Raw genomic sequence first — 18,439 nt, 5'->3', positions numbered from 1 at the left:
GACAAATTGTCAAACTTCCATGTGACAAAGACGGTCACTTTAGCAGCCTCCAAGAACTATCAACTTTCCCATCAGGTGCAAGTGTAGTATGTTAAATGCAGAACTTCATTTGTTGGACACTCTACCACCCTTCCTTAATTACATGACACTCATTTCAATTAATGGAGGGTTCCCCATGTGAATGCCCATGGTGAGGAGGATAAAAAAAAATGTTAAATGGGAATATATTGTTATATAATTTTGTTATAAAATAAATTAAAATAGTATAATGGATATCAAGATGATGGTAGATGAGGTAATTAAAACATGAAGTAAGAGAAACAAATTACATAAAATAAATTATGATATTATTTTTATTATATGAAGATGAAAATGATGTTAAAATAGGTGATTAAGATAGATATCATGTAAGAAAAATGAGGTAGAGAAATAATTTTAAATTTTAGTTAGTAAAAAAAAATCAAAATCGTGTTTTATGTGTGTTTATGTGATAAAACTGGATTTATTTTAAGTGGTTTGGAAGAATTATTGTTATCATCCTCACTTATGTTTAATTGTGGTAATATTATAAATTTCTTAATGTTGAGTTAGGATAAATTTTATGGCTTTTAACTAAAAAAAATTATTATAGGCGTTTTTATTCCAATGTCGATAGGCGTGTTTATTCCATTGCCGTGTTTATTTTGGAATATGCCTTCCAAAATTTTAACTTAATTATAAAAAACTATTAGGTAGATGGTAGCGATTTAGTCACACTGAAATATTCTAGAATATTCATAGTAGTATACACAAATTAAAGGTTGAGATTTATCTCCGAAGTAGTTATGCCCTTTTTTCCTTTTTAATTAAATTGATTAACTCAAAACAATGTCATATGAAATGAGTTATGATTTATCATGCATGTGGTATTAATAACCCATATAATTAGCCCATGGTATTGTAACAAAATATATTTACACGTTATAAATATCTATAGTAAAATAAAATAAATCTTAATACTTAAAATTTTCATTCTATTTTTTTTTTTTAATTATATATATTTAACTTATACATTATTTATTTTAATTTTAATAATAATAATAATTTTCATTCTATTTTTTTTTTAAATTATATATATTTAACTTATACATTATTTATTTTAATAATAATAATAATTTTAAAAACTTTAATTTTTTTTAATTTTATAAAATTGATATTTATTTACGTTTAATAATTATCATTTAAATTTTTATGTTTTTTTTTTAAGACATAAACGGTTAAATTTATTAAAAAGCGCCAACGCTAAGGCATAGAGCGAATACAGAGCTTTTCTGGTAACTAGCAGAGGGCCTGATTTTCCTGCTATTACAAAATACTGTTAACCGGAGATAGAAAATATCCCACTGCTGGAAACTAATGATCAGCAGAAGGCATCAGAAAACATCAGCGTTGTATCTACAGACCTGTAGCAGTACGCTGGGAGCTGAAAGGGGCCAGAGGCAATAGATCCCTCCAGAGCAGCTAACAGATTCATCATTAGATTTCCCAGAACACCACAATATGCACTCTTCTTTTTAATCCTTTGGTTGCACTTACAGCAGAGAATAAACTCAGGGCGATAAGTCAGCAGCAAAAGGTCCAGGGAACACACTTCTTAGGGGATATTGCAGAAGAAATCGACCTGGTTAACTGACAGCGAACTTTTGCTTCGCAGAACGCCTTGGTTGGCTTCCATATCTGCTTGGGAGTTTAAATAGAAAGAGATCTTGTGGAATTTGGGCAATATAAGTCTAATTTTCCTGAGGATGGTTGATAAGTGGAGCTGAGAAGGGTTCTTTTTGGATTGCAGTGCCTGGATAATAATCCTGGAGTCCCCGAAGACTGAAATGGAAAGGAAGTTGCCTTTGATCGCTTGAGAGAGCCCCTGCCACAAAGCCAAAGCCTCCGCTCTGTTGTTGGATTCCTTGCCTAAACCCCAAGCAAACCTTAACACCTCAGAGCCATCTGGACTCAATAGAACTCCGCCGCCTCCTGCGAACCCAGGGTTGCCTTTGGAGGCCCCATCAAAAAACAGGCAGTGTTCATTCAGAGCCGACCTCCATTTAATGAACTCTTGCTCCTCCAGCCTGATTTCCCAATTGGAGAGGACGCTGGTAGCGATGGTAGCACAATCTTTGTGGTTTGGGACCAAACCATTCAACCAGAGTTCCTCTTCTCTGTTCAGGGCTTTCCCAATTTTTTTGGCAGAGTTGGCATCCAGAGTTTCTCCTAAAAGAGCTTTAACTTTGGTGATGACTTTGATCGGATTGCAGCTTTCGTTTCTGAATAGTCTATTATTCCTTTCCAGCCACAGCTTCCAGCATACGAACTTGGGGATCCACAGCCAGCAATTTTTGAGGTGGATATTTTTGGAAAGACCAAACGGAGATAATTTGCTCCAGGATTGGAAAAGGTTTTGGATGTTCCTGGGGAGCTCGAAATTATCAGAATTTAGCATAAGGACCCCCTTCCAGACTTCTGATGCAAAAGGGCAGGTTAAGAACAAGTGATCAGCTGTTTCTTCCTCTGACTTGCAAAGATTGCACCAAGATGGTCCTTCCATTCCGCGCCTGCGGAGATTATCTCGAGTGAGAATACTATTGTGGGCTAATGTCCAGCAGAAGAAATCAATTTTGGGAAGAGAGGGGGAATCCCAAATAAATTGCCATTGAGCCGGATTTGGGGGAACATTCGGGATGGCCATAATACTTTTGTATCCTTCGGAAGCAGAATACGAACCTGTGACAGATCCCCACCCGCGTTTGTCTTTTACTGAAGCTTTTACTGGAGCTTTCCCTTGTAGATTATCCAAAAGAACAGAGGCTTCACCCTCCAGCCACTGAGGGACCTCCCCCAGATGCCAGCTTTCCCAGAGACCATCCTCCGACCAGGAGGAGATATCCCAGAGAGTGTTCAGATTGCGATCTTGGAGCCAGTCTCTGATATTGGTGATTTCTTCCACCTGATTCATCGGTTGGTCACCTAGAATAGGATCATCCCAAATTCTTATTTTTTGCCCATTACCTGGAATCCAATACAGCTTATGACTAAAATGTTCCAAAGCTTTGATGCAGAGTTTAAGAACAGGGGAACCTTTGGAGGAACGAGGAGGATGGTCCAGGCATCTGAGGCGCTTCCCATGGAAATATTTTCTCCACAGGACCTTCTTGCTCCAACTAAGTTTTCCAGAGACAATGTCCCAGAGCAGCTTGGTTCCCAAAGCCAGATTTTGAGCAGCCAGATCGCGGATTTGTAATCCTCCTTCCATAAATGGCTTTTTAATAGTATCCCATTTAACAAGGTGCAGCCTTCTTTCGTTGTTTTTTCCCCCTTCCCACAGGAAGCGCCTGAGAAGAACTTCCATTTTGTTGATGAAGGTTTTAGGGGCCAGGAGGATGGAGTGCTGATATAACGGAAGACTTGAGAGGACCGCTTTCATCAAAATGATCTTCCCCGCATTATTCAGCCATGAAGCTCCCCAGGCATGAATTCTGTTTTTAATCTTGTCCAGCAAGGGCATCCAATGGGCAACTTTGGGAATGGTCCTGAAGATTGGGATCCCCAGGTATTTGAAGGAGTCCCAGGCCCAGGACCCTTCCATATGGAGAATCCTTGCAATATCTGATAATTCCTTGACCGAGCAGTTCCAGCTATAGACTGTGCTTTTTGTAAAGTTGATCTTGCTGCCCGAGACTTCTCTGTAGCTGTCCAGCTCCTTCTTGAAGGATTTAGCAGAGTTTATGCTTGCCCCACCCAACAATAGCGTATCATCAGCAAATTGGGCATGATTTATGTCTTTGACCTGGTGAACCATGCGGAGTCCAGGAAGGATTTGAGTCTGAAGGTTATGGTCCAGTTGAAAGCTAAGAACTGAGGCTTGAATCGCGTAAAGAAGCGGGGACAATGGGCAATCTTGTCTGAGGCCCCTAGAGGCTTGGAAGAAATCTGAAGGACGCCCATTTACTAAAGGCGCAATCTAAGGAGAGGCAATGCAGGCTTTTATCCAATTAATGATGGCTGAAGAAAAGCCCATTTTCTTCATAACCATAAACATGAATTCATGCTTTACCCTGTCAAACGCATTTGCCAAGTCAAGCTTAATCATCATACCTTTCTCCTTTCGATGATAGCTTGAATGAACAGCTTCTTGCACCAGCACTATATTGTCAAGAATCTTTCTCCCTTTGATGAATCCACCTTGATTTTCAGGAATAATGGCAGGTAAGATTTTCTTGAGGCGATTGGCTATAATTTTGGTTATTAGCTTGTAACTGGAGTTACACAACGAGATTGGCCTGAATCTGCTGAAATTAGCTGCTCCTTTCTCTTTTGGAATCAAGGCCAGAAACGCTGAATTGATGCCGCCTCCGATCTTTGCACAAGTTTGAGATTTCTTAACCATTCTCAGAAGGTCAGTTTTGATTATGGCCCAACAGGAAAGATAGAATCTAACAGGGAACCCATCCGGACCCGGAGCTTTGTCCGGTTCCATACTGTCCAATGCATTTCTAAGCTCATTCATGCTGATCGGAGCCGTCAGCATAGCGTTGATAGGATCTTGGACACATTGAGGGATCAAATTCATCGGGTAGACCTGGGGATCCAATGGTGGTTCATCAGGGGCGGAGTAAAGATCTTTGAAGTGAGTGTGAGCTGCCCGCTTGATTTCTTCGAAGTCCTTAACCACTACATTTTGGTGATGAATTTCTGTAACGGATTTGAATTGCTTGCGGGCTTCAGCTTGCTTGTGGAAGAAGCTGGTATTTTTGTCCCTAGCTTGTAACCAGAGAGCTCTGGATTTCTGCCTCCAGAGTTCTTCTTCCTCCCTGCTTGCTTTGTGAAATTCTTTTTGCAGGTCAATTTCTCTCTGAAGAAGGTCTTGGGTGACAACAGAATTTTCCAAAGATAATTGATGGGCAGCAAGATTGTCCAGGGCCGTCTTCCTTTTGGAGGAGGGAGATTTCAGCGTTCTTGCCCACTCCTTGAGTCTTCTTTTGAGCCCCCTCAGCTTTTCTTCCCACACATAGAAGGGGGAACCTTGAACCGGTCTGTTCCAGGCTTCTGAAACCATCTCTTGGAACCCCTCATGCTGAAGCCATAATGAACTGAACCTGAAGGGAATGGGGCCAAGATTTTCATCCGTGGAGAGCTCAAGAATAATGGGATTGTGATCCGAGGTGCTGTTTGGCAGAATTTTGGACGAAGCCATAAGACCACAAGTCAGGAAAGAGGATTGAACCAGAAATCGGTCTAACCGAGCTGCGATATGATTTGGGCCCACCCTTTTGTTGGACCAGGTGAACTTCCCAGATGAGGGCTTGATATCCTCCAGCTCCCATCCCAACATGAGATCTTCAACCCATTCTCTTGCTGGGTCCCTGACCGGGGATCCTCCCCTTTTCTCATTTGCAGCAAGAGTGACATTCATATCACCAGCTATAATAATGTTTTCAGGGTTGTTCAGCGAGAGATAGGACAAAATCGAGTCCCAGCAGAATTTTTTCTCAGAAGGAAGAACAGGAGCATAAATATTGAACAAACTTACTTGATGGCCGGAGTCTTTATGGAGGAGCTTCATGAGAATCCAATGGGAGGAGCTATCTTTTTGAATCAGGTCATAGATAGAGCTGTCCCAGAAGGTAGCGATTCCACCGGAGGCGCCTCTTGCACTGACAGCACATCCAATACCTTTACGCCAGAAGGATTTGCTAGCATTGAGGAGGAGATTTTCCTCCAACTTTGTCTCCTGGATTAGGAGGATTTCAGGCGAGTACATTCTGACTATATCTTTGAGGGCATCTTCTTTTAGCTTGCTGCCTAATCCTCTGCAATTCCAGGAGACGTACTTCATTATTTATTGGCTTGGGGGAATGTGGCTCCTTTTGGAGCCGAGCCCTGCTTGCGCCCAGACCTTGTATTCATCATTCCCTTGAGAGTTTTTTGGGATCCTTGGAGAACATCCCGATAGGTTTTCTCCTCTCTCAGTTTCTTCTTGGATTTTCGACCCCTGGCTGACTTGATAGGGGTGACTTGTGAGCTGTCTGATTCATAGGTTCTTCCTTCTGAGTCTTCATCCGATTCGGAGGCCAAGCTTATGTGTTCTTCATTATCTTTATTTCCTTCATTGCCTCCTGAGGTTGGGGGGGTGATTATTTCAGTACCCGTTTCTTTTGCTTCCTTCATTGAGTTTTCAGGTGCTTCTTGAGTCTCGATGGTTTCTGCGTTCCCTCCGGAGGAGGTTCCAACTTTTGGATCTTCATTGGTCTTCAGATTGGACTGCGGCTTCTCCCCTGAACCATAATTTTTCTTCTCTGATGTTCTTGGGATAGCCTTGCCTCTTTTGATTTCTTTCCATCCTTCCTCGTCCTCCTTAGTCCCGGCCTGGGATTTGGGGCAATTCCGTTGGAAGTGTCCGTGTTCATGACACGTTCTGCATTTGAACGGTAGTTGTTCGTAGTCCAGCTTTTGATAGTGATGCCATTCTCCCACTGTGATTTTAATCGCTTCGGGGAGACCAGCCTCTAAGTCAACTTCCATGCAGATTCTTGCACAAGTGTATTGGCCTTTATTGTCTGCTTTGTCAATGAATCTGCCCAGACCGTTCCCAATCCTTTGCAATGACTGATAGCTCCAGTAGTGGATCGGAAGGTTGGGGAGCCTAACCCAGACTGGAACTTCCTTCGGAACATCTACTGAGGGATCGAAGTCCGGGGTCCATTTATTGCGATACAGACCCTTATTTCCCATGAAATACGGTCCATTCCTGAAAACCAGATCTCGGTCTTCTTTGGTGGTGAACTCGAAAATGAAGAAACCTCTACCTACCGCATAACAGATCACACTGTTCTTCAGCTGAGGCCTCCAGTTGCGTTGAATCCAATCGTCCGTGGTTTTTGTAGAGGGCCAACACCCCATAAATTGCCCGACCAGTCCTCTATCAGCAAGGGCAAGAGCAATTTTGATCGGCTGATCTTCTTGCAGGGCTATCTCAGGCACTTCCTCAAGTTTTTTAATGAATTTTTGGATATCTGGGGCAGGACGTTTCTTTCCTTTCTGCGTTAATAATCGTCGGAAGGCTTCTTCAGAGGAAAGCGGAGGGGTGGGAGAGGATTCCCCACCCCCAGGATCACCCATGACTGCAGCAAAGGAGCGCAACAAGGGAACTCAGCTCATTCCCCCAGCGCCCCTGCAAATCCGAGAATCCAAGCCTAGAGCCAGAACACAGCGCAGTTAATCACCCAGCCGGAGGCGCAGCGCAGCAAAGCAAAACAGGACACGAGAAGGGAGCCCGCTCAGACGCCCAGAGGGCCGAGGCCGCCGACACAGTCTCAGAAACCCTAGCAGAGGGATCGCTTGAAAAAAACGAAGCTGAATTACTATTCCAATCACACTTTGTTACCCATGGAAATATCCACTTATTTAAGGGTGAATGAGATGGAGTCCAGGCATTTTGAGATGACTCTTATTTTTGTAGATGAGAGGAGTTATTAATATAGATTTTTTTTTCTGATTTTTCATAATTATACGAAAAAATCGTATAATTATTATGTTAAGAAGCTATTAATGCTCACATTATTAGGATTTTCTTTTTTTTTTTCATAGTTGTACGAAGATATTTTTTTTTTTTTCCCTGATATCATAGTTGTACGATGAATTAACTTGTTAAAGAATTTAATATGTGTGGTTCGATTCAACCCATGTTTACGAAATATGTTATAGGGGAGGGTCGCCATTACCTGTGCGCCCTCCCCGCCATGTCGGAAAACCACGTGATAAAGCGCATGGAGCCGGTATGACAACTGTCCATCGTGGAGCTCCATGTGTTGGGCATCGTGTCTTAACATAAAACTTTGTGTCCACACCATTTTGATCGTTTGTTTGGGGTCATTGCTACGATGTTCCATTTTCCCTATGTCTTTCTGCTCGCGGCCGGTTGTTGGGCGAAGCCCCCCACCAAAGATGGCATGGGATGGACCCAGAACCTGCGCGCGTCGTCTGTTATGAATGTGTTGTTGGAAGCGTTTGTTCGAGGTTTAGGGTTTGTGGACCTGCGCACTCCGTCTGGTATGCAGGTACTGGTGCGAATGTTTGTTCGAGGTTTAGGGTTTGTGGTTGGAACATCTCTTCTGCTTTTCTTGTGGTTTTCTGCCTGGATTTCTTAGTCATTCTGAACTGCTAGTTGTTTAGGGTTTCTCTGATGGTGGTCTTATTCTCAGTTTTTGTTGCTTGGGGAGAAGCCTATTGCAGTTTTACCGAGCTCAAGGTAATTGTTTAATTTGCTGTTTTGTGCAGGTTTTTTTGCTGGTTTTCTGTTGTCTAATGGCTTTTTCTTCTCATTGCAGGTGTGGAGGTGGTCTGGCGAGCTCCGAGGAAGGTCGACGACTGTCACCGGTAGGATTTTAATCCTACCAGCAATTTCTCTGTGCTTTTCAACACAAACAACTCTGTTTGGATATTTTGTAAACTTTCTATGGCAGGGTTTAGGGTTTTGTGGATAAGGGTTTAGTGTTTTTATGGATATTTTGATGTTGTTTGTGTCTTTATGGTATTTGTGAATTTTCGTTGTTTTCGCTGTTTTCGTAGTCTATTTTGTTATGGCGGGACCTATTCGCATAGGCCTAGAGGAACAAAGCATTCCATTCATCTCTGTTATAGCCTGAACCTGCTCATTCCCATCCCCAAATGTTACAAACCCATATCCTTTTGAACGGCCTGTAATGTTATCAGTAATAACCTTTGCCCCTTTTACAGATTAGTATACAGCTCTGAAGGTCTCTTGTAGCAACTCGTCTGTGTCACCAAATGCCAAATCTCCCACAAATATAGTAAAATCTTCCGAACGCTTTTCTGTACCGCTATTCATTGCCCAATTTAACCTATAAAATTGTTCAGCCCTGGGCATCTGTATGCCATTTTTTTGGAGAGCCATCTGGGCCACTGCCTGGCTCGCAAACTCTAAGAAGCCATAACCCTCTGATTGCCTAGTCTGCTTATTGCGAATAATCTTAATGGAATGAAGGTCCCGGGCATAAGCTAAACATCGGTGCAGATAATTCTCATCCATCCAGTGCTGCAAACCGCCAAACCAGAGGGTCCTGATCTCCCTAGCGGAGCTCTCTTGTTGCGGGGATTGCCACACCATAACCTGAGGTCGGGGTTGGGGTTGGGGTGGCTGGGGCCAAAACCCAAATACAGTAACGCGCGCTCCAGTAAATCAATGGCAGCTCGATGGGTATGATAAAATTGTATTAAGGCTGGGGAAATTTTGAACCAGAACCTGCCCCGAGCAGAAAGACAAAGGGAAAATGGAACATCGCAGCAATGACCCCAAACAAACGGAGGAAACCCTCTTGATATGTATTATCATCCAATATAAGATATTAATATTTGGTAGTCCATCGTAATGCCAAAATTGGTTGAAAATTTGAGTTCATTATGGAAGAGGAAGGGATAATAATTGTTACATGTATCCATATTTGACTTTGAAGATTGAATTTCCCCATCCCCTTTAAGCCTTAGATTGAATATCCTAAGGAGTGCATCCACCTAGGATTAAGAATAATTTTGAAAGGGGAGGCAGTTGACTGACTTGGACATTATTTAGACTGGCAAGCATAGTTTTTTGTTCTTATTTGTTGATGCTTGTCTGGCCTGTTAAAACTGCAAGTTAATTCTTGCATGTATGTTATGCTGATAGACATGATTATTTTTTCAAAATTTATGATTCATTAGAAGCTGGAAATTACTGCTTAGTTCTGTGAGAAAGAAGCTTATGATGGATATTGTCTCATAGTTGTCTTAAATGGGATGAGATGGGAAAATTAAAGCAGAAATACCAATAATTATTTTATGTTTTCAATACTCATTCTTGTACCGTAAGCACAGATGTTCATGTAAAGGGATCTTCAGGACGATGATAAATTATTTTGTCTTGGCACCATTCAGTTCTTTCACAGATGGGTGAAATTTCATTTGCCCCACCCATGAATGGTTGCGGTTGTGTTTGCTTGCGAATGAAGGATATCCATAGTCCTTTTCTGCTGACGTTTGACTTGCATTAGAGTACTTTGGTAATTGAGTACGAGCTTCCACAGGTGTGGTTGCTCATTGTCAAGGCCTCATTGACCAACTTTATAAAATTTTACTTAGAAAACACTCAATTCTTATTAGTACATTATTTGTTATTTTTAGTTAAGTTTTCTCTATTCTACTGTTATGTACCTTCAGAAGTATATGGGAATGGAGTGTCGAATCTGTTATTTTATTGTAAGAATGAGATGTTGGAACTATCTTTCTAATGGCTTGTTATGTGTTACATTTAATAAGGTTGTGTCCATGTAACAGCAGTTGCGAGTTATGCTTGCTGAGTCATGAATAAACTCTAACTCAAATCAACATTAAAGCAATTTTCTTTTTTTGAAGGAATGCTACAGATATAGTTGGTCATTGTCAAGGGCTCATTGACCACCTTTATAAGATTTTACTTGGAAAATGGTCATAAATGTTATTGGTACATTATTCGTTATTTTGAGTAAAGTTTGCTCTTTTCTAGTGCTGTATATCTTTAGAAGTATATGGGAATGGTGTATCGAATTTGTTATTTTATTGTTATGGCCTGTTATGTGTTGCATTTCATAAGGTTGTGTCCATGACTCCATCTAACAGGAATTGTGAGTGAATCATGAATCAACTTTGATTCAGATCAACATCAAAGCAATTCTCTTTTTTTGAGTGAATGCTGCATATGCAACGCTATCAAAATTGACCAACAACTTATTTTCCAGTGCTCTATTCCTGCTCTAATTCAAACCTCGATTATTAACATGGAAATTCCCTGTCTCAACACTTTAAGCCTTAGATTGAATATCCTAAGGAGTGCATCCACCTAGGATTAAGAATAATTTAGAAACTCTAGGCCACAGTGGCTAGGGGGGATCCCTTAAAAACCATCATTTCCATCAACCTAACTAATTTGACCACGAGGAAATAACAAAAAAATAATTTATATTGTTATCACCCATTTATAACTTAAGATGAATCAATTCAATATTAGTAATTAATGGTTTGTTCCCCATGACATTATCATTCCAAATCTAGATATCTTTGTTGTTTCCTGGAATCCATGCCCTTGGAGTGAGTTACATGTGTACCATCTCTTAGAAACTTCCAGATATGGGAACCTCTTTAATTTTCCTCCATATTGGTAATATGTCTTTTGTTGCTCTCCTTGAAATATTTTTTCAATGGTAGCCACCGCAATTGAAATTTTTGTGTCCTGTTTATTTTTGGGGATGAGAAGATGATTAAATGATGCCAGTTTTACTCAATTGTTGCAGTTTGTAGCCACCTCAATTGAAATTTTTGTGTCCTGTTTTTTGTGGGGTTGAGAAGAGATTTGGGTTTAGGTATGGTTATTGGTTAGAAATACATAGGAGGATGATTAAACTTCATTTCCTTAAGGATTTAGGTTATTATCATATTTACAAAAATTATATTTACAACAATTATATTGAGATGGGGTGTTGTTATTTTAGCGTTCTATGTTTGGACATGGAACTAGGATTTTGAATATCTGAATTTAAATTTGAAGGTTTTTTCCTACTTTACTTAATAATGAGTGCTCTCAAAAACTTATTATGAGATAATACTATCTGGTCATGTGATTTCTGTATTTAGCCTTTTTCATATGCAACTTGATAATGAGTGCTCTCAATTTCTCAAGTGTCCCCTCAATGAATAAAATTATCAGTGGCTTTTTGACATTTAATAAAACTTATTATGAGGTAGATTGCCTCCTCATTTGAGACTGTTTGGTCATTTGATTTTTGTATTTAGCCATTTTCCTAAGCCTTTGGCCATTATCTCTTGTCTAGAGTTGGAATGGAATGTTATTATTGAATTCCCAAACATCGCAGCAATGACCCCAAACAAACGGAGGAAATGGCACGGACATAAAATTTTATGGGATGACACGATGCCCAACACGTGGACCTCCACGGTGGACAGGTGTTGTACCGGATCCATGTGCTTTGACACATAGAATAACTTATAGAAATAATTTTATCATAATTAATATTTTACAGAAAGACATATTCCATTGAAAATTTCTTTTCAACACACAGTTAGGTTGCCACAAGAAATCACTACTAGGTTGTAAGCCAAAATGTTTCTGTGACAAGAAAAAGATACAATCTAGTGTTGTAAGCCAAAATGTTTTTGTGACAAGAAAAAGATACAATCTAGTGTTGTAAGCCAAAATGTTTCTGTGCCAAGAAAAAGATACAATCCATCCAAAATCCACATCATAATGTGGTTAGAACCAAAAACATATGACACCCCTATTCTTTATGGCCCTGAGAATCTTGAGTGCCAAAACTCCCCGAGTTACCTTCTTGAGCCAGGTAGGTTGGCCTACCAGTCAAGGGCTGATTAGGAAATGGTTGATTGCTGCCATATGATTGATTCCAATTTGCAGCTTCCAACCATGGAGGTACTGAGTACCCATACCTCACATTTGCACTATTGACCCCTGCATTAAGTGGAGGTGTGTAATGAGCATACAGAGAATTGACACCAACTCTGGTAGGAACAAGGCAAGTGGGTAAACCCTCAGTTTGATAGTGGGGCACTTGAATGTTTATGAGATCTTGGAATAATGGTGTATTATCTGCAATGGAGTCCAATGAGTTTGAAATAATGCTAGTTTCATTAGCTATTCTTGTATCGTTGATCATCCCTTGTTCCTTTTCAAGCATTTGTTGTGCCTTTCGTTTTTCCTTTTCCTGTCTTGCCATTTGCTTTTGTTGGTCCTTAACTTGCCTTGCTTTATCTCTTTCAATCCTTTCATCTGCTCGACTTTGTGCTGCAACAATCCTTGTTGCCTTCTTCTCCTTGACTAGATCCTTCTTTTTTTGTTTTAATTCTTGCATTTCAAATTTCTTTTTTTCAGACTCAACTAACAAGTTTATATAGTCCTCTGAGGTGAGTAATTGTGAGCTTCGACCCAGACGAAGACTACGTGGTGCACCTTGTTTTTTTTTCATTGATACTCTCTCTACTGGTAGCTTTAGGAACCATCCAAGTGTCTTCTCCACCCCTCCCACCTGCATGTCATTGCTTGGTACTTCCCTTTCAGTATCTGTTGGAACTGATTGAACTATATCATTATCTTCATTTGATGCCTCATTATGTCCTTCATCTTCTTCCATTGATCTATTGTCCACAAAAAATGAACAATTTCACTGTTCAATTCTGCTGGTTGTGAGGGCATGTTCATGATTTCTTCATTGGTTGCTGAGACACTATGTGCATTCATATTGATCATTGCTTCTGCTAGCCATGAAGGTGGGGTTACTTGGCTTGGCAATGTCAATTGGTCATTGTCAACTGCATGTTCAACAATATCATTAACAATATCAGCAACAGGAATTTCATGTTCTTGAGTTGGTGGAACGATCTCCATGTTACTACGAATTTGTTCATTGTTATATTGTGTTTCACATACAGTTTCATCATCTTCAGCATATAAGTGTCCTTGAGACAGGGAAATCATATTACCAGCTGCAACAACATCATCTTGGTCATCTACTTCTTGCACTTCAACACCTGTTTGGGCATTCCCTTCTTCCTGACCATCCACATGAAACACTTGGCTACAACCAGTATCATGCATAAGAGCATCATAGTTTAGTGGCCAGATTCCTGTCCTCCTAAAGCCAGCCTTGATATTTGATGGTGTCAAAGCCCTTTTAAAAGCTTTACTTGCAAGCTCTGCTCGCTCAAACCTTTTCACCTCAACCCCTAGATTCTTTGCCATCCATGCAGTGCACTCCGACCTGAAATAGTTCTTGAAAGGGCCAAACACACTAACATCAAGGGGTTGAAGTCTGTGAGTGGTATGAGCTGGCAATGTCAACAGGTCGATGCCTAAATTGTTTGCTTCCTCAATTGTTTGTACAGCCATGTGGCTCCCATGGCCATCTAATCTGTTATTAGGTGAGACGCCACCTAGTACCGATGCAGCAAAGTGGAAAATCCAACTTAGAAACAGTTCTTTAGTCATCCATGCATGGGGATGTGCAGCCATGCATGCACCTGGTTCACAGTTCTATATATAGTTTTTCAGTTGATTTTTACCTCTGAATAGATAAAATCCTGGGATTGAAGTACCAATTGCATTGCCACAACATAAAATAGTTATCCACTCCCTGCTCTTGGGAAAAATCTTTGGCACATTTCGGCTCCCTCTCTTGGCAATTACTCGCATGCCTCAATTCCTCCCTGCCTGTAAACCTATTTCATCACAGTTCCATATATGGTCTTCTCCATAAGAATGTTTATCGTAAGCACTAGAAAGTGTGTCATAGAACTTTTGCACAACTGCAGGGCGCAAATTTAATGCTCTGTCTCTGTCAAGGCCCTTAGCAGTACGCAATACAAGTTCTGGATGCCTTTTTTTAAACCCAAACCACCATGATTTACCAGGAAACCCATATTTGAATGGGTTTGGCCTCCCTTGACAGATTTGAGCAACTGTTGATTTGAGTTGTATCAACTCTAGCCCATGCCCTAGTTGGGCCATCTCTTTACACCACTCAACCACCTTGGCCTCCTCCTCCTCAGTCATAACTGTAAGAGGCCCTCTACGTTTTGTATGAGTCAGTCCATTTATCCAATAATGTATTGATGAGGGAGGAATACCATGTTTTTTTGCAGATGCCCGAACTGAGTATCCATTAAAATCTATGTCGTCAATTGCAACTAACATTTGTTCTTTTGTCCATCCTCTTATAGCACTGATCTTTTTAGTTGAACTTGCCCCTTGGACTGTTGTTGATGGTGGTTCTATGGCTGATGGTGTGTTAACATCAGCTGCTGCCACATGGTCATCCTCAACAATGTTCCCTGGTGCATTGTTGGCATTGACATCAGCTGGTCTGTCATCATCAGGCGATGTGCATCGCAGTTGTGCACCCCTTGTCCCTCTCCTGCCACTTCTCCTTGTACGAGCAGAGTAACTTCCTTTTTCCATAGATGCAACAACCTGTAAAATTATTGCATGCATTTAGACATTAGAATATTTGTAAATTATGCTTTATTACTTCTACAAAAATTCTTTTCCTTTATTACAGGAAATTATCAACATGTATGTTACAGGAAATCGAATTGCATTACTTCGTAGTCTCTCATTGCAAAGTACTTTGTAGTCTCTCAATTGCCTGCCTGTTCATCAGTTTAGCAACCTTTATATGGATTCAAGTAGGATTCTATGATAGTTGTTTCAAATATCATTTTCCATTTTTTTTGTTGTTTGGCATTTCCAAAAATGTCTCAGTACTGCAACTTCTCCATTGCAGTCCATGGCCACCATTCCAGGCATAAATTCTATGTTGGGAACAACTTGCAGCTGTGATCAGCCTTGTGGTCTCTCAATTGCCTGCCTGTTCATCAATTTAGCAACTTTTATATGACCAATGACACAACTATGAAATTGTACATCCAATTTCAAAAGATTCTCTTTCTCAAGCTGTTGAAGTTTGGATATGGGAGCACCAGAAGTGATAAATCATATTAATATTGCACATCAATATGAATTCACATTTTCTAGCCTTCGATTTAATGCAAATCCTCTTTCCGCGGGGAACTTATCGAGCATTTCAATATTCTCGAGTTACTCTGAATATTTAGTATTTTTTTCGTTCACACTGGATTTTTCCATGTATTCATCTGTTTTCATAATGAGAGTAAATGTTTCACTTTCATAGGGCAGTGTCAAAATTTTGCAAATGTCATTCCAAGTAAATCCATAGTTCATCAATTTAGCAACTTTTATATGGATTCAAGTAGGATTCTATGATAGTTGTTTCAAATATCATTTTCCATTTTTTTTGCTGTTTGGCATTGCCAAAAATGTCTCAGTACTGCAACTTCTCCATTGCAGTCCATGGCCACCATTCCAGACATAAATTCTATGTTGGGAACAGCTGATTCTATGTTGGGAACAACTTGCAGCTGTGATCAGCTTTGGAATGGACTTATCAGTCATAAAAAGTTTTAGAAAATTGAACTGAAAAAATTAAGTATGTTGAAGGCATTCATTTTTTTTTTATTTTAAGGAATGGTTTTAACTTTTCTAAATAGCTGTATTTAGAACCTACTTTTTATTCAATGGCTGTTTGTGAAACCATCCAGGTATCCTTTTAGCAGTTATGGCCAGACAGATCATGTAAGAACTCTGATAAATGAAAACAATGAAAACAGAACTGTAAGAACAATGACTTTCAATGGTTGTTTGTGAAACCATCCAGGTATCCTTTTAGCAGTTATGGCCAGACAGATCATGTAAGAATTCTGATAAATGTAAACAATGAAAAGAATGAAAACAGATCTGTAAGAACAATGACTTTCAATGGTTGTTTGTGAAACCATCTAGGTATCCTTCTAGCAGTTATGGTCAGACAGATCATGTAAGAAATCTGATAAATGAAAACAATGAAAACAGAACTGTAAGAAGAATGAGTTGTAATTCATATAACTAACCTGGATTAATTGGCAACTGTTTTGTGATGTTGTCTTCAAGTTTACTGAATAGTTTGAAAGCATAAGATGCAACTTCAACAGTGGGTGGACTTCTTTTAGTTTTGGGCACTTGAATTTAATTGGTGGACATGGATCCACATGGATTGCAATGACTTCATTTTGAATGTGTGGTATGGATTTAATTTGATGTGATCTAATGGTTGAGAATTGGTTATTTGTTGATCCATGTGCTTTGATCTGTTTTAATGAGAAATAGAGTGAGTTGGGTGTCATTTATTGCAGTTATTGGGTCTAGGTGTCATTTATTGAACAAAGTGGGTTTAAATGTTCTTGCGTTGGGTGTCATTTATTGAACATAGGGTGTTTAGTTGTTGAACAACACAACAGTTATGGCTGACATACATTCCCTTTTGTTATGTGCAAGTAGGCATATTTATTTGGGATGCAAAGCTGCAGTTCTGATGAGTGAGGGTTGAAATGACTGCTGCTTTGTACTTCTGGAATAGACCATTTTGGAAGCCTTTATGGTTTTAGCTGTTTTCTAGTTGGGTCAATATGGTTTGCAGTCTTAAGTAGTAAAATACTATTTATGGACAATTGTGGGCCCAGTTAATGTATGGGGAAATTTTGGACATAAATTAATACTTATTTATACTTAATGTTATTTATTTTTGTTTAAATATTGGTTTCAAAAGTCTCAATTTATGGGTGTTTGGTGGGACCAGTACTATATCAATTACTGGTCCCTGCACAACATTAGGAATCTCTCCCCTAGATTGGTATATAGCACTTTTGAAGGGAGCTGGGCATTGGATACATAGGATTGAGAAAAAGGAAGTGTGTATTGTTTTGATATAATAGGGAGGATGATTGCAGAGTTATAACGAGTGTATGTTTCATGAATATAATATATGAATATAATATAGTTGATTAGATAATTGATTTTAAAGTAAATTAGAATTTTGTGTTAATTTTTTTTATAATTTTGAAATATTTAAAATTAAATATAATTTTTAAATACATAATTATATATAAATTTTGACTATATATTTGCTAATTGTATAATTAATATTGTTTTGTATTAAATTTGTGATAATTATAATGAATAATTATTGAAGTTTTAATAAATAAAAAAATTATTAAGCTAAACGGCTTATTTTATAGTCAGTGTGTTTGTTTCATTTAAAATAAAAATAAAATATTTGCACTATAGTTATTTAAGTAATTGTCTATATAACCTAATATAATATCATGTAAATTAATTAGAAGTAAGAACAAATATGTGAGTGAGATGTCTACACTTTATATTTATCAAAAATATTTTAATACGTGATATCAACTTCATAATACATAGAAAAAGAATGAAAGAAATTTTTTTAATGTTGTATAGAATAAAATATTATGAATAAAATATTTTAATATGAATTAATATTGACTTGTACTTAAAATATATATTAATAAAAAAACAAGTTTAATGTGCGTGGATAAAATGGCTCAATGCAAGAAATAATTTATTAATAACTTGTTATGTAATATATATATATATATATATATATATATATATATATATATATATATATATATATATATATAAAATTCAAAAATACAATTTAAACTATAAAAAATTACACATTAATTTTTACACTCAAAAATAAATTTACACATAAAAAAATTTGATGTCTCAACTCATATTAAATCCATAATTAAAATAAATCTATACTAATTATAAAATTAATTGATTCCCCAATAAAATTTATAATTAAAATAAATCTATACTAATTATAAAATTAATTGATAATCCAATATAATTTTAATCCTATAAAATTAATTAATTCCCCAATAAAATATGTGAAACTAACATTTTATTTAAGTTATATTATCA

General features: G+C 38.5%; 1 pseudogene; it reads right to left on the bottom strand.

Annotated features, from left to right (window-relative positions):
* Positions 1-8,770: 8,770 nt before the first annotated feature.
* On the bottom strand, positions 8,771-9,160 carry LOC149193866 (polyadenylate-binding protein RBP45 pseudogene; annotated as a pseudogene).
* Between the last annotated feature and the right edge of the window lie 9,279 nt (positions 9,161-18,439).

Source organism: Pinus tabuliformis, chromosome 2_2 (genome assembly GCF_031772625.1).
Source record: "Pinus tabuliformis cultivar Carrire ecotype Pingquan chromosome 2_2, CPIR1, whole genome shotgun sequence".
Lineage (NCBI taxonomy): Eukaryota > Viridiplantae > Streptophyta > Pinopsida > Pinales > Pinaceae > Pinus > Pinus tabuliformis.
The sequence above is the reverse complement of the archived record's forward strand: the minus strand, read 5'-3'. Positions and strand labels throughout refer to the sequence as shown.